General features: G+C 45.5%; 1 protein-coding gene across 2 annotated transcripts in view; it reads right to left on the bottom strand.

Annotated features, from left to right (window-relative positions):
• Positions 1-313, bottom strand: part of LOC129853303 (regulator of microtubule dynamics protein 2-like) — a 58981-nt gene extending 58668 nt beyond the window's left edge. The window contains exon 1 of one of the 2 annotated variants that reach the window (XM_055919207.1): positions 220-313. The gene's annotated coding sequence lies outside the window, so the exon portion shown is untranslated. Of the gene's footprint in view, positions 1-214 lie in introns of both variants that reach the window. The other variant, XM_055919198.1, reaches the window with a different exon arrangement.
• Positions 314-17649: the final 17336 nt, after the last annotated feature.

Raw genomic sequence — 17649 nt, 5'->3', positions numbered from 1 at the left:
AAAAGGCATGCCATGACATGGACAAAGTCACCTAGCTTGCCAACTAGTGCCAGACATGGGTGTTTACTATGTGGTGTCTACTAGCTATAAGCACACAGATAAAATAGCTAACTAAACATAAAAGCAGTGACTTTCATTAACCTATTAAATCATATAAATCAAACAATTATATAATTTTATCTCCTAAAAGTTTGAAATTGTGTCTGTCAGCGACCTTACTGCGGAGAAGCGTTCAGTCTTTCTTCTATATGTCCCGTTTGAGAAGTTCTTCTTCTTCTTGTGGGTTTTATGGCAGACTTCACCAAAAAGGTGTATTGCCGCCACCAACTGGACGGTTTGAAACCCCCAAAAAAGACAATTAAATAATAAATCCATACGTAATAGTGAAACTTAATCCACCCTAATAAAATTGTACATTGTCAAAACAAACAAAACTCCGACTTCTTCCTTCTTTTAATTCTACATGTGTCCCTTCTCAGGCTCTAAGACCTGAGAAGGTGGTACGGCTTGCGCCAATATTTCATGTAAATCTTTCGCTGAGAAATCTTTCAGCCCCAGGAACAGCTCTGAGGGCATCCACTATGAATTTGATCTTCCTGGACCTTCTCTCCACCTTGGCAGTGCCATTAATTACCATAGCAATAAAGGTAAAAAATTCCAAATCAAATTTATTTATATAGCCCTTCTTACATCAGCTGATATATCAAAGTGCTGTACAGAAACCCAGCCTAAAACCCCAAACAGCAAGCAATGCAGGTGTAGAAGCACAGTGGCTAGGAAAAACTCCCTAGAAAGGCCAAAACCTAGGAATAAACCTAGAGAGGAACCAGGCTATGAGGGGTGGCCAGTCCTCTTCTGGCTGTGCCGGGTGGAGATTATAACAGAACATGGCCAAGATGTTCAAATGTTCATAAATGACCAGCATGGTCAAATAATAATAATCACAGTAGTTGTCGAGGGTGCAACAAGTCAGCACCTCAGGAGTAAATGTCAGTTGGCTTTTCATAGCCGATCATTGAGAGTATCTCTACCGCTCCTGCTGTCTCTAGAGAGTTGAAAACAGTAGGTCTGGGACAGGTAGCATGCCTGGTGAACAGGTCAAGGTTCCATAGCCGCAGGCAGAACAGTTGGACTGGAGCAGCAGCACGGCCAGCAGCACGGCCAAGTGGACTGGGGATCATCATGCCAGCTAGTCCTGAGGCATGGTCCTAGGGCTCAGGTCCTCCGAGAGAGAGAAAGAAAGAGAAAAAGTCTTCTTAACCTTTAAAATGTCAGGATCCTGCTGGTGAAAGGCAACCCCATGCAGCCTGAAGTGTAGGCCTATTCACCACCATGGACCATTCTGGTGCACCATTCAAACCCTCAACTCTTTTCACAGCTGCTGCATATGAAATGCTCTATACAGCCCTGACTTTGGCCACCTCATTCTCTTTCACAATTGTGGGGCATTCAAAAGACGTGGCTTCATGGTTCCCACCACAATTGCAACATGTCCCATATTAATTACTTTTATAACACATAATGATTTTTTCCCACAACTTGGACATCTTGGCTTCTCCCTTCTGCAAACACTTGATACATGACCAAAAGCTTCACAGTGATCACACTGCATTGGTCCTGGGATAAATGCTCTGACTCTGTAGTTATACCCTAACTGCACTTGAGTAGGGAGAGACTCCATTTAAAAAAAATAAAACAGATATACTCCTCACTTTTCACTAATCACCACACGATTCATCCGACGTGCTTCAATCACCCCAGGAATATTTTTCCTCTCTTCAAAATCAACCCACGAAACGCCAGATATAACCCCCTTGAGAGGTGCCCTGTTCCGAAGAGACACACACGACACTTCAAACTTATCAAATCGGTTCAGACTGATCCGCAGAAGCACAAAAAATATAAACATGGCCACCTCTCGTGATCCTCACAGCCTTCACTTTACCCAGCACTCTCTCCACCAGTTTGGATAACTCAAATGGTTTCTTCAAGATTGGTACTCTGCTCAGTTGCTCCTCATTAACAAACTGTACTCCTACTAGATATGAAGGGTCATTCTCATCACTGTACACTACTTTACTCCATTTTCTATTATTTTGCACAATACTCCAATTCTCCTTGATTCTACCGCCATTGTGTTCAGAATCCACTTCATCATCCGCTTCCAACATCACGCTTCCTATCTTTTGACAAGTTCTTCTTCTTCTTCGTATTCGTTGGTATTATGGCGGTCGGAAAACAAATGTTATAGGTGAATGCTCCCACCTACAGTATTGGCTGTGTATTATTAGCCTACAATTCTGTAGTATGAATTCATTACACTTTGTGAAAAACTGCCCTACCAACTAACCCTGTGTAACATGTCTTGCATTTCATGTTGTATAATTACACAAAATCTGAATAGTTCCCATGCCTGATATTACTGTACATTCCTTTTGTTGAGGTAAGTGCCCTTTTTAATGTCACACACTTCCTTCTCCCTGTGTACTGTATCCATGTGGAAGAGGTAGGTTACTGAAAAATGTACCATGAAAATATGTTAAAACACAGATATTGAGTTTATATTGTCACTGATATTGTAAAATTATGGTCTTCTACCAGTATATTGTGATATTTATGCTTTTCATGCATTTCTGAACTTTTCATCTGTTGATTTGTGAATGCTGTACATGCTAGCTGCCAACTGTACTTTCTACTGTAGGCTACAGTACATGTTGTCATTGGGCTAGCATGGCTATTCATATCCCCTGTTGTTAATTTGTACTTTACAGAGGAGTTGGTGCATAAGGGCAGCACAACATTTAATTTATGGATGTTTATTTCTTTATAATTTATGTCATGTGTTCTTGTTTGTTATGATATTTTGACTATATTTTTCTGTTAGTTTGCAAGCGCACATCATGTACTAACGGTACATAACGCCTGGCTGTAATTTATGAAAATTGGCTAGCCCCATAGGCTAAACATACATTACACGTTGTGGGGGTGATTTGCTGCAGGAGGGACTGGTGCACTTCACAAAATAGATGGCATCATGAGGTAGGAAAATTATGTGGATATATTGAAGCAACATCAAGACATCAGTCAGGAAGTTAATGCTTGGTCGCAAATGGGTCTTCCAAATGAAAAATGACCCCAAGCATATTGCCAAAGTTGTGGCAAAATGGCTTAAGGACAACAAGGTCAAAGTATTGGAGTGACCATCACAAAGCCCTGACCTCAATCCTATAGAAAACGTGTGGGCAGAACTGAAAAAGCGTGTGCGAGCACCTGACTCAGTTACACCAGCTTGTGGAAGGCTAGCTGAAATGTTTGACCCAAGTTAAACAACTTAAAGGCAATGCTACCAAATACTAATTGAGTGTATGTAAACTTCTGACCCACTGGGAATGTGATGAAAGAAATAAAATCTGAAGTAAATAATTCTCTCAACTATTTTTCTGACATTTCACATTCTTAAAATAAAGTGGTGATCCTAACTGACCTGAGACAGGGTATTTTTACTAGGATTAAATGTTGGGAATTGTGAAAAACTGAGTTTAAATGTATTTGGCTAAAGTGTATGTAAACTTCTGACTTCAACTATATTGTATGGTTATTTAATGAGATGATTGTTATTCTTATTTGCAACATGTCTACTGTATCCATGTGGAAGAGAGAAGTTTGTGCATAAGGGCAGCACAGCATTTTATCAGAACACAATGCAGAGGCAATCTATACCGGTCACACCAGCACCCATTAAAACTTCACCACTATTCCACTACTTTGGCCCTATCTGATCCTACTCCAGGCCGGCAGCCTGGGAGGATGGGACACTATCGTTCAAAACATCTTGTAACTCTTCTGCAGTAAAATCTCATACACCCAAGTACTTCTCTGCAGCTGCCACCACTACATCTATCCTCAGTGATTTATTTACGTTCCATTCCTGCGGTACATTTGACAACCATGGTCATGAACATAAAAAATGTAAAAACCTTACTGAAGTTATTCCTATCACTCTCTATTGGCCTCTGCCTACTCACAGGAATCATCTTACGATTCCTCACCTTGGAGCCATCTTCCTCTACTACTTCACTGCCTCAGTATACGACACCTTCTGAACTACTCTGATGCTGGCAACCTCAACCTGCCTTTCTCCCACAGGACCATAGGTACCCCTACAGTTTACACAAACAACTTTTTCCACCGATACTACAGATTCTTTGTCTCATGTCCTCCTTCACACTTCTAACATCTAGGAATCTCCCTCCTACACACTGCTGCCACATGACCATAAGCTTGACACCTAAAACACCTTAATGGATTTGGGACAAAAGCTCTCACAGGATACTTGACACATCCTAACATGACTTTATCTGGTAAAGACTGCATCAAAACTCAATAGTACAGACAGTATCTTCTCTGTTTCAACACGCTCTCCACCAGGTCTGCATCGCATCAATAGGCGGGTGTCACAGACACCGGGAATCTTCAACTTTAGTTGATCCTCCTTTTTTTCCTGCCCGCCTTCTTACCGACCTCTATGGGTTCCTCTGACTCCATCTCCAAATCTAACAACCATTCAGGCGTAGGCCTACCTGCCATCTTGTCCTCTAAAATAAGAACCTTAACAAATGCAATGGCAACTTCCTCCATGTTATCTATTCTTCTTCTTTGGTTTTTAAATGGTGGTTGGCAACCAAATGGTGCATTACCGCTACCAACTAGACAGGCGTGTAAATCCATTACAGATTGTTAAACAAAAGTGTAACAGATTTTTTTTAAATAACTACATAAAATTAATAAACACAATGATATATGTATTTCTAATATTCAAAAGTAAACAAAAACAAAACAAAAATGTTACTCCTTCAATCGGATTCATAATGTCTATTCAGATCCCTACACAGACTTAGGAACCTGGGATAGGGGAACCTCTTCTTTCGGTATTCCCTGTAACATTTCAGCTGTAAAGTCCTGGAGATCCAGAAATATTTTCGCCGCCTTCACAATGATGCCTAGCTTCTTTGATTTTTGATTAGTTTGATTAGTGCAATTTATCACTTGCACTATAACTGCAACAAAGTCCACCCTCTTCACTGCTAGTGTTTCTAGATCCTTCTCCTGAACGTCATTCACGCAAGCTTTGGGGCCTCCACTACAAACTAATCTCCATTCGTTCCTTCAGCTATTTTCACTGCCTCCACATATAATGGCCAAAAGTATATGGTCACCTGCTCATGGAGCATCTCATTCCAAAATCATGGCCATTAATTTGGAGTTGGTCCCCCCTTTGCTGCTATAACAGCCTCCCGTTTCCTGGGAAGGCTTTCCACTAGGTGTTGGAACACTGCTGCGGAGACTTGCTTCCATTCAGCCACGAGCATTAGTGAGGTCGGGCACTGATGTTGGGCGATTAGGCCTGGCTCGCGATTAGGCCTGGCCCCTCGATGTTCGACGGGGTTGAGGTCAGGGCTCTGTGCAGGCCAGTCAAGTTCTTCCACACCGATCTCGACAAACCATTTCTATGGACCTTGCTTTGTGCATGGGGGCATTGTCATGCTGAAACAGGAAAGGGCCTTCCCCAAACTGTTGCCACAAAGTTGGACGCACAGAATCATATAGAATGCCATTGTATGCTGCAGCATTAAGATTTCCCTTCACCGGAACTAAGGGGTCCTAGCCCTAACCATGAAAAACAGCCACAGATCATTATTTGTCCTCCACTAAACGTAACAGCTGACACTATGCATTGGGGCAGGTAGCATTCTCCTGGCATCCGCCAAACCCAGATTTATCTGTCGGACTGCCAGATGATGAAGCGTGACTCATCACTCCAGAGAACGTGTTTCCACTGCTCCAGAGTTAAATGACGGCGAGCTTAACACCACTCCAGCCGACTCTTGGCATTGTGCATGGTGATCTTAGTCTTGTGTGCAGCTGCTCGTCCATGGAAACCCATTACATGAAGCTCCCAACGAACAGTGCTTGTGCTGATTTTGCTTCCAGATGCAGTTTGGAACTCAGTAGTGAGTGTTGCATCCAAGGATAGATGATTTTTACCCACTACACGCTTCAGCGGTCCCGTTCTGTGAGCTTGTGTGGCCTATCACTTCATGACTGAGGCGTAGTTGCTCCTAGATGTTTCCACTTCACATTAACAGCACTTACAGTTGACCGGGTCAGCTCTTAACAGGTTTTATTATCTATTTAATCTGATCAGTTGAGCAATTCACATTCTTAACAATGGGCTAAAATATATGGTAATTACTGTGCTGGTCAGCAGGAACACTACTGTTATTCCTCAAATGTATTTTATCATTCCACTTCTTCCCAATTTTTCCAGTGTAATCACATATTTGAAACCTTATATCCCTACTTGTGTCTTTTAAAATGAATGATATGAGGCTATGTATTTTTGCAGCCATTCATGGACAGAATTGAATAAATCATACAAATAAGCATGGGATATTAATCAAATATACATTTTGAGATTTTAGTATTGTGCACATGATAGGCAGAGATAGTAGGGGGAGATAGTAAGGCCATAGCCGCAGGAAGTAGTTTGGGGTTGGGGGTGCAGCTATATCGGTCAGCTAATACAGCACTATTAAAGGCCCAGTGCACTACTTTTGTGAGAATTATTTATTTTATTTTGGTAATTTTATTTTTAAATTTAAAAAAAAATCTGGGGGTGCTACAGCACCCTCAGGAACCCTACTTCCTGTGGCTATGATAAAGGCATCTATTTTGTCTATGTAGAGTAAGATGGTGTCAAGGATCTTCAACTAGCAGGAATAAACCACCTAAATATTGATATTCATTAGATTTTTCTTGAAGGTTGGGTGATTTTGAGAAATTAATTGTTATAACGAGAACATTTTCAAACACCAGCACTTAGGAAACATAGATCAGGGTGGCCAACCTTCCTGGAGAGCAAGCATGATTTTTCCCCAGCCCTATTTTAAAGAAATAGTTCACACAAATTGTTTGTTTGTGTCTTTACCTTGAAAGCAGACTGTGTGGACAAGGAGACTGCAATCTATGATTTGGTTACCCTCTGTTATCAACCATCAATATAAAAAAAATCATGTACAGAGTCTAGAAGTAGTGTTAATACTCCCCAGCAAGTGTTGCATAAAACTCTACCTGAAAACAGGGATCAATACCTGCTTACAACCTTCCCACTGTTTCTAGCTTTTGCCTGTCTCCCTCGCTCATTTCATTACTGTCTGAATGAAGTGTCAAACCACCTAAAAAATATGTTTAAAAAAATATTAGCATCCCAAAAATGTTATCCCCCAAAATCTCAAAGTAGTACAGAAGTCGTCGAATTTTGAGTGTTCATTTAATGTTCAAAGCATCCTGAATACAGCTGACCTGTGGTTTTTATTATGTTTTATTTTCCACCATGGTCATGGCCTAAGCCATGTCAAAATACGTAGAATTGCAGGAAATTTGCTTTAAAACAGTAAACTTTTTCCCAGTCCCCCTTCTAGGGATTGTGCCAGGGGGCAATGAAGTTCACATAGAAAATATCACTCCAAGCTTTCTTCAAAAGTTGGCAGCCCTACACACACACACACACACACACACACACACACACACACACACACACACACACACACACACACACACACACACACACACACACACACACACACACACACAGAGATATCAGTAGCATGAACAGCCACATGATATTTAGCAACATTGATTGGGCTGAATCGTTTTTGGAATCTTTAAGTTTGTTTTCAGTGTATTAAAGCATATATAGCCTTGATGATGTTTAAATGTTTAAGTTGAAATGGTGCTGGAATAGCGGAGGCAGTGCTCCTGTTGTCTTTGTCCTGACTTGCATTAACTCTATGGTTCTAAATCAGTAGTTGTTTAGTAAACTATTGAAAACATTAACTTGCGTGACCATGCTGCAGGTGAACGTATGTGTAGTTTAATTTATTCCGCCACTGTGTGACTTATCTTTTTGTTGTCGCTTTCTTATTGTATCTCACGGTGGCGTATGCACAAATGGGTTATAGAGCAAACAACGGCATTATCACATAGGTTGTAATATGGCTTTTTTACTGGCTTGGCTTCCTGTGATTTTACCCAAGCACCGCCACTGGAAAGAATGCACGCTCTAGAATGCCGTTCAAGCCAATCAGAAACAAGTATTCAACAATGCCATGGTATAATTAAGCAATAATGCACGAGGAAATGTTACGCCCCCTTATTACGCAAGACACAACGCGGAGTGCTTGGATACAGCCCTTAGCTGTGGTATATTGGCCATATACCACAAACCCCTGAGGCGCCTTACATGCTACCCAAACCGGACTCATCGCATGCACAAGAGTTGCAAAATAAATGTACACATACATGTTATTCAATCATTGCACACACACTGCTCGCGCGCACCAATGAGCATCTGCATTGCCAAGCTGTAAAATATAAGTTGCTTCTATTTGTGGCGCCGAACGCGATGCAAGTCCTGCCTCTCCCATCTCCTCATTGGCTTTTAGAAGCATATACCCACGTGCCATCTCCTCATTGGTTATACCCACGTGGGTGATTGAAAGATGACCTGAGGTCGGTCGGTAAAATAACAATTCAACGCTTATATCCCAGCACAAATTAGCTTGCAACCGCAAGGTAGCTAAATAGGACATATTAGCTAGCAACTGCAAGCTAGCTAACTAAATTGCCATAAATGTTTAATGCTTTTTGACCTGTCCCCAAATTAATATAATTGGTTCAGAGTTTGTTTTGATATGTCAACCTGTGAGTCGTGATCGCGTTTGGTGTGGGGGGACAAAATAAATTTGCGCATCAAGCTCTTTCATCTTCACTCAATGCCTAGGTTTACCTCCACTGTATCCACATCCTACCATACCTTTGTCTGTACACTATACCTTGAATCTATTTTATCGCCCCCAGAAACCTGCTCCTTTTACTCTTTGTTCCCGGACGTCCTAGACATCCAATTCTCCTAGCTTTTAGCCGTACCCTTATCCTACTCCTCTTCTGTTCCTCTGGCGATGTAGAGGTGAATCCAGGCCCTTCAGTGCCTAGCTCCACTCCTATTCCCCAGGCGCTCTCTTTTGATGACTTCTGTAACCGTAAAAGCCTTGGTTTTATGCATGTTATCATTCGAAGCCTCCTCCCTAAGTTTGTTTTGATAACTGCTTTAGCACACACAGCCAACCCTGATGTCCTAGCTGTGTCTGAATCCTGGCTTAGGAAGACCACCAATAACTCTGAAATCTCCATCCCCAACTACAACATTTTCAGACAAGATAGAACGGCCAAAGGGGGCAGTGTTGCATTCTACTGCAGAGATAGCCTGCAGAGGTCTGTCCAACTATCCAGGTCTGTAAGCAAACAATTTGAACTTCTACTTTTAAAAATCCACCTCTCTAAAAACAGGTCTCTCACCGTTGCCACCTGCTACAGACCACCCTCTGCCCCCAGCTGTGCTCTGGATACCATATGTGAACTGATTGCCCCCCATATATCTTCAGAGCTCGTGCTGCTAGGTGACCTAAACTGTGACATGCTTAAAACCCCGGCCATCCTACAATCTAAGCTTGATGCCCTCAGTCTCGCACAAATTATCAATGAACCTACCAGTTACAACCCCAAAGCCATAAACACGGGCACCCTCATAGGTATCATCCTAACCAACTTGCCCTCTAAATTCACCTCTGCTGTTTTCAACCAAGATCTCAGTGCCTCATTGCCTGCATCCGTAATGGGTCAGCGGTCAAACAACCTCCACTCATCACTATCAAACGCTCCCTGAAAGACTTCAGCGAGCAGGCCTTTCAAATTGACCTGGCCCTTTTTCAAGCAGAAATTTGCTTCCTGCAACACAAACTCAAAAAGTTCTGGGACATTGGAAAGTCCATGGAGAATAAGAGCACCTCCTCCCAGCTGCTCACTGCACTGAGGATAGAAAACTCTGTCACCATCAATAAATCCACTATAATTGAGAATTTCAATAAGCATTTTTCTACGGCTGGCCATGCTTTCCACCTGGCTACCCCTACCCCGGTCAACAGCACTGCACCCCCCACAGCAACTTGCGCAAGCCTTCCCCATTTCTCCTTCTCCCAAATCCAGTCAGCTGATGTTCTAAAAGAGCTGCAAAATCTGGACCCCCACAAATCAGCCGGGCTAGACAATCCCTTCTTTCTAAAATTATCTGCCGAAATTGTTGCAACCCCTATTACTAGCCTGTTCAGCCTCTCTTTCGTGTCGTCTGAGATGCCCAAAGATTGGAAAGCCGCTGCGGTCATCCCCCTCTTCAAAGGGGGGGACACTCTTGACCCAAACTCTTACAGACCTTTATCTATCCTACCCTGCCTTTCTAAGGTCTTCGAAAGTCAAGTTAACAAACAGATCACCGACCATTTCAAATCCCACCGTACCTTCTCCGCTATGCAATCTGGTTTCAGAGCTAGTCATAGGTGCACCTCAGCCACGCTGAAGGTCCTAAACGATATCTTACTCACCATCGATAAGAAACAATACCGTGCAGCCGTATTCATTGACCTGGCCAAGGCTTTTGACTCTATCAATCACCACATCCTCATCGGCACACTCAACAGCCTTGGTTTCTCAAATTATTGCCTTGCCTGGTTCACCAACTACTTCTCCGACAGAGTTCAGTGTGTCAAATCGGAGGGCCTGTTGTCCCGGGCCTCTGGCAATCTCTATGGGGTGCCACAGGGTTCAATTCTTGGGCCGACTCTTTTCTCTGTATACATCAATTATGTCGCTCTTGCTGCTGGTGAGTCTCTGATCCACCTCTACGCAGACGACACCATTCTGTATACTTCTGGCCCTTCTTTGGACACTGTGTTAACAACCCTCCAGACGAGCTTCAATGCCATACAACTCTCCTTCCGTGGCCTCCAACTGCTTTTAAATACAAGTAAAACTAAATGCATGCTCTTCAACCGATTGCTGCCTGCACCTGCCCGCCCGTCCAGCATCACTACTCTGGACGGTTCTGACTTAGAATATGTGGACAACTACAAATACCTAGGTGTCTGGTTGGACTGTAAACTCTCCATCCAGACTCACATAAAACATATCCAATCCAAAGTTAAATCTAGAATTGGCTTCCTATTTCGCAACAAAGCATCCTTCACCCATGCTGCCAAACATACCCTCGTAAAACTGACCATCTTACCGATCCTCGACTTCGGCAATGTCATTTACAAAATAGCCTTCAACACCCTACTCAACAAATTGGATGCAGTCTATCACAGTGCCATCCGTTTTGTCACCAAGGCCCCATATACTACCCACCACTGTGACCTGTACACTCTCGTTGGCTGGCCCTCGCTTCATACTCGTCACCAAATCACTGGCTCCAGGTCATCTATAAGACCCTGCTTGGTAAAGTCCCGCCTTATCTCTGCTCGCTGGTCACCATAGCAGCACCCACCCGTAGCACGCTTTTGGCCGCCTCTCCTTCCAGTTCTCTGCTGCCATTGACTGGAACGAACTACACAAATCTCTGAAACTGGAAACACTTATCTCCCTCACTAGCTTTAAGCACCAGCTGTCAGAGCAGCTCACAGATCACTGCACCTGTACATAGCTGTCACGCCCTGACCGTAGAGAGCTTTTTATGTCTCTATTTTTGTTTGGTCAGGGTGTGATTTGGGTGGGCATTCTATGTTCTTTTTCTATGATTTGGATTTCTGTGTGTTTGGCTGGGTGTGGTTCTCAATTAGAGGCAGCTGTCTATCGTTGTCTCTGATTAAGAACCATACTTAGGTTGCCTTTTCCCACCTGTCTGGGTGGGTAGTTGTCCATGTTTAGTTGCCTGTGAGCACTACGTTGGCTTCACATTTTCGTTTGGATGTTTATTGTTTTGTTGGCGACATCGTTAATAAAGAAGTATGTACGCTCACCATGCTGCGCTTTGGTCCACTGTTTCCACCTTAGAGGATCGTGACAATAGCCCATCTATAAATAGCCCAAACAACTACCTCTTCCCCTACTGTATTTATTTATTTATTTATCTAGCTCCTTTGCACCCCAGTATTTCTACTTTGCACACTCATCTACTGTCAAATCTACCAATCCAGTGTTTTAATTGCTATATTTTATTTACTTCGCTACCATGGCCTATTTATTGCCTTTACCTCCCTTATCTCACCTCATTTGCTCACATTGTATTTAGACTTATTTTTCTACTGTATTATTGACTGTATGTTTGTTTTACTCCATGTGTAACTCTGTATTGTTATATGTGTCGAACTGCTTTGCTTTATCTTGGCCAGGTCGCAGTTGTAAATGAGAACTTGTTCTCAACTTGCTTACCTGGTTAAATAAAGGTGAAATAAATACATTTTAAAAATAAAATGTTTCTTGAGCTGAAATAAAAGATCCCAGAAATGTGCCATATGCACAAAAAGCTCATTTCTCTCACATTTTGTGCACATGTGTTTACATCCCTGTTAGTAAGCATTTCTCCTTTGCCAAGATAATCCATCCACCTGACACGTGTCCTATATCAAGAAGCTGAATCATTACATAGGTGTACCTTGTGCTGGGGACAATAAAAGGCCATTCTAGAAAATGCATTTTTGTCACACAACACAATTCCATAGATGTCTCAAGTTTTCAGGGAGCGTGCAATTGGCATGCTGACTGCAGGAATGTCCACCAGAGCTGTTGCCAGTAAATGTTATGTTCATTTCTCTACCATATGAATAATGTAAATACAATCATTCAAAATAGGCTACTAATTATGATTTGGCCACAGAGGATCATAAGCATATTTTGTCATTTTTTATTATGGATTGTTTTAAATCGCATTGCCTACCGTTGTAAAGAAAGGCAGCGTATGCAATTTGGGCAGCATAGGAGGCTGTCACGACTTCTGCCGAAGTCGTTGCCTCTCCTTGTTCGGGCGGTGTTCGGCGGTCGACGTCACCGGTCTTCTAGCCATCATCGATCCATTTTTCATTTTCCATTGCTTTTGTCTTGTCTTCCCACACACCTGTTTTCAATCCCATCCATTACCTATTGTGTATTTAACCCTCTGTTTCCCCTCATGTCTTTGTCAGGGATTATTTTATGTCAACTGTTGTTTATCGATGTATAGGTGTGCGACGGGTCCCCGTACCCATGTTGATTTTTACGTATGTACATTGTTCGTGTTTGGAGCATTGTTAAATGGACATTTATTAAAAGTCTCCATTACACTCAGTTTAACTCTCCTGCGCTTGACTTCCCTGCCACCTATACACACGGCTCTGACAGAATCCCTGACCACCCTTGCTATGAAGTCAGCAGGACGAGACACTTCGTTCATGGAGCTAAAGGAACGCGTCATGGATCAAGCGGAGGAGATTGACAGTCTGAGCGCTGCCATGGATCGCATTGTCCAGAATATGGATCGCTTGGAGAGACAGGGAGTTTTTCCAGCGCCTCTACCACCACAACCGGTATTTCCGTCGAACGCTTTTCCTCCTCCTGAAGATAACAAGATCCATTTATCCCTACCCACCGGATACAATGGAGATACTGCCAGCTGCCAGGGCTTTCTCCTAAAACTGAACTTATATCTGGCCACGGTCTCTCCAGTACCATCTGACCGTGAGAAGAGTTACGCCCTCATCTCATGCCTCACCGGGAAAGACCTGGAGTGGGCCAGCGCTGTGCGTAGAGAGGAGTATGCGGCGTTGGACCATTTTGAGGAGTTCATCCGCCATTTCCGGAAGGTATTCGACCACCCATCCGAAGGCAGATCGGCGGGTGAGCTCCTCTATCATCTGAGGCAGGAGAAGAGGAGTGCACAGGAGTTCGCCTTGGAGTTTAGGACCTTGGCTGCCGGCGCTGGATGGAGCGACAGGGCCCTGATCGACCATTACCGTTGTAGTCTACGCGAGGACGTCCGTCGGGAGCTGGCCTGTAGAGACACCACCCTCAACTTCGATCAGCTGGTGGACATGTCCATCAGGCTGGACAACATGCTGGCTACTCGTGGACGTCTAGATCGGGGTCTGGTTGTTCCATCCTCCCGCACCCTCTCTCCCGAACCTATGGAATTGGGAGGGATGGTGCGCAGGGAGACCGGAGGGGGTTCCCGCTCGAGCACCATCTATGGTCGCAGAGATCACACTGCTGATCGGTGCCGGGTTGGTTCCTCTGGGAATAGAGAAGGCAGGCAGGGCACTCTGGCATCACCCCAGGTGAGTAGGCACCATTCTCATCCAGAGCCCTCTGTCGCACTAATGTTTGTCTCTGTCACTTTTCCGGATTTTTCCCTGCATTCCCAGTATAAGGCGCTAGTAGATTCAGGCGCAGCTGGGAATTTCATTAATAAAGATTTAGCTTATAGTTTAGGGATCCCTATTGTTTCTGTGGATATGCCTTTCCCTATTCATGCCTTAGATAGTCGACCATTAGGTTCAGGGTTTATCAGGGAGGTCACCGCACCTTTGTGTATGATAACGCAGGAGGGTCACAAGGAGAAGATTAGTCTTTTCCTTATTGATTCTCCTGCGTATTCTGTGGTGCTAGGCCTACCCTGGTTAACTTGTCATAACCCCACTGTTTCTTGGCCACAGAGGGCTCTCACAGGGTGGTCGCGAGAGTGCTCAGGTAGGTGTTTAGGGGTTTCCGTTGGTGCTACTACGGTGGAAAGTCCAGACCAGGTCTCCACCGTGCGCATTCCCCCTGAATATGCCGATTTGGCTCTCGCCTTCTGTAAAAAGAAGGCGACTCAATTACCACCTCATCGACGGGGGGATTGTGGGATAGATCTCCTGGTAGATGCCGCATATCCCAGGAGTCACGTGTATCCCCTGTCGCAAGCGGAGACGGTAGCTATGGATACATATATCTCTGAATCCCTGCGTCAGGGGTTCATTCAGCGATCCATTTCACCAGCCTCTTCGAGTTTCTTTTTTGTGAAGAAGAAGGATGGCGGTTTACGCCCGTGCATTGATTATCGAGATCTCAATAAAATCACGGTGAAATATAGTTACCCGTTACCTCTGATAAATACAGTTATTGAGTTAATGAACGGGGCACGCTTCTTCACAAAATTGGATCTCAGGAGTGCGTACAATCTGGTGCGTATTCGGAAGGGTGATGAGTGGAAGACAGCATTTAGCACCACCTCAGGTCATTATGAGTACCTTGTCATGCCATATGGGTTGATGAATGCTCCATCGGTCTTCCAATCATTTGTAGATGAGATCTTTAGGGACCTGCAGGGTGTAGTGGTGTATATCGATGATATTCTAATATACTCCACTACACGCGCCGAGCATGTGTCCCTGGTGCGCAGGGTGCTTGGTCGCCTGTTGGAGCATGATTTATATGTCAAGGCTGAGAAATGCTTGTTCTTCCAACAATCCATCTCCTTCCTAGGGCATCGGATTTCCACTTCAGGAGTGGAAATGGAGAGCGACCGCATTACAGCCGTGCGTAATTGGCCGACTCCAACCACGGTAAAGGAGGTGCAGCGTTTTTTAGGGTTTGCCAATTACTACCGGAGATTTATAAGGGGTTTTGGTCAGGTGGCTGCTCCCAATACCTCACTACTAAAGGGGGGCCCGGCGCGCTTGCAGTGGTCGGCTGAGGCGAACAGGGCTTTTGGACACCTGAAGACTCTGTTTACCTCGGTGCCTGTGTTGGCTCATCCGGATCCCTCTTTGCCATTCATAGTGGAGGTGGACGCATCCGAAGCTGGGATAGGAGCAGTGCTCTCTCAGCGTTCGGGTGTGCCACTGAAGCTTCGCCCCTGTGCTTTCTTTTCGAAGAAGCTCAGCTCGGCGGAGCGAAACTATGATGTGGGGGACCGGGAGCTGTTAGCTGTCGTACAGGCCTTGAAGGCGTGGAGGCATTGGCTTGAGGGGGCTAAACACCCTTTTCTCATCTGGACTGACCACCGCAATCTGGAGTACATCCGGCAGGCGAAAAGACTGAATCCTCGTCAGGCAAGGTGGGCCATGTTTTTTACTCGTTTTGTGTTTACCCTTACTTACAGACCAGGCTCCCAGAACGTCAAGGCAGACGCATTGTCTCGGCTGTATGACACAGAGGAGCGGTCCATGGATCCCACTCCCATACTCCCAGCTTCGTGTTTGGTGGCGCCAGTAGTGTGGGAGCTGGACGCGGACATTGAGCGGGCATCACGTGCAGAGCCCTCTCCTCCTGAGTGTCCAACTGGTCGTCTGTACGTTCCGTCTGCTGTCCGCGACCGATTGATCTATTGGGCTCACACGTCACCCTCCTCTGGTCATCCTGGGATAGGTCGGACGATGCGCTGTCTTGATGGGAGGTACTGGTGGCCCACTTTAGCTAAGGACGTGAGAATTTATGTTTCCTCCTGCTCGGTGTGCGCCCAGTGCAAGGCTCCTAGACACCTGCCCAGAGGTAAGCTTCAACCTTTACCTGTTCCTTCAACGGCCATGGTCGCACCTGTCGGTGGATTTTTTGACTGATCTTCCACCTTCACAGGGTTACACCACGATCCTGGTCGTTGTGGATCGGTTTTCGAAGTCCTGTCGTCTCCTCCCGTTGCCCGGTCTCCCAACGGCCTTACAAACTGCAGAGGCCCTGTTTACACACGTTTTCCGGCACTATGGGGTGCCTGAGGATATAGTGTCTGATCGGGGTCCCCAGTTCACATCAAGGGTCTGGAAGGCGTTCATGGAACGTCTGGGGATCTCGGTTAGTCTTACCTCAGGTTTTCACCCCGAGAGTAATGGGCAGGTGGAGAGAGTTAACCAGGATGTGGGCAGGTTTTTGCGGTCCTATTGCCAGGACCGGCCAGGGGAGTGGGCGAAGTTCGTGCCCTGGGCAGAGATGGCCCAGAACTCGCTACGTCACTCTTCCACTAACCTCACTCCTTTCCAATGTGTATTAGGGTATCAGCCGGTTCTGGCTCCTTGGCATCAGAGCCAGACCGAGGCTCCTGCGGTGGACAATTGGTTTCGGCGCGCTGAGGAAACCTGGGAGGCAGCCCACGTCCACCTTCAGCGCGCCATAAGGCGCCAGAAAATTGGCGCAGACCGTCGCCGCAGTGAGGCCCCGGTGTTCGCACCTGGGGACAGGGTCTGGCTCTCGACCCGAAACCTGCCCCTCCGCCTGCTCTGCCGGAAGCTGGGTCCGCGGTTTGTGGGGCCGTTTAAAGTCCTGAGGAGAGTGAACGAGGTATGTTATAGGTTACAACTGCCCACTAATTACCGTATTAACCCCTCGTTCCATGTGTCTTTCCTCAGGCCGGCGGTGGCTGGCCCGCTCCAGGAGGCTAAAGTGCGTGAAGTTCCTCCGCCTCCTCTTGACATCGAGGGGGTCCAGGCGTACTCTGTTCGATCCAGTTTGGATTCGAGACGTCGGGCGAGGGGCCTTCAGTACCTCGTGGACTGGGAGGGGTACGGGTCGGAGGAGAGATGCTGGGTTCCGGTGGAGGACGTTTTAGATCCTTCCATGTTAAAAGAATTCCACCGCCTCCATCCGGATCGCCCTGCACCTCGCCCTCCGGGTCGTCCCCGAGGCCGGTGTCGACGCGCTGCTGGAGCCGCGCGTCAGGGGGGGGGGTACTGTCACGACTTCTGCCGAAGTCGTTGCCTCTCCTTGTTCGGGCGGTGTTCGGCGGTCGACGTCACCGGTCTTCTAGCCATCATCGAT

Source organism: Salvelinus fontinalis, chromosome 1, assembly GCF_029448725.1.
Source record: "Salvelinus fontinalis isolate EN_2023a chromosome 1, ASM2944872v1, whole genome shotgun sequence".
Taxonomy (NCBI): Eukaryota; Metazoa; Chordata; class Actinopteri; order Salmoniformes; family Salmonidae; genus Salvelinus; species Salvelinus fontinalis.
The sequence above is the reverse complement of the archived record's forward strand: the minus strand, read 5'-3'. Positions and strand labels throughout refer to the sequence as shown.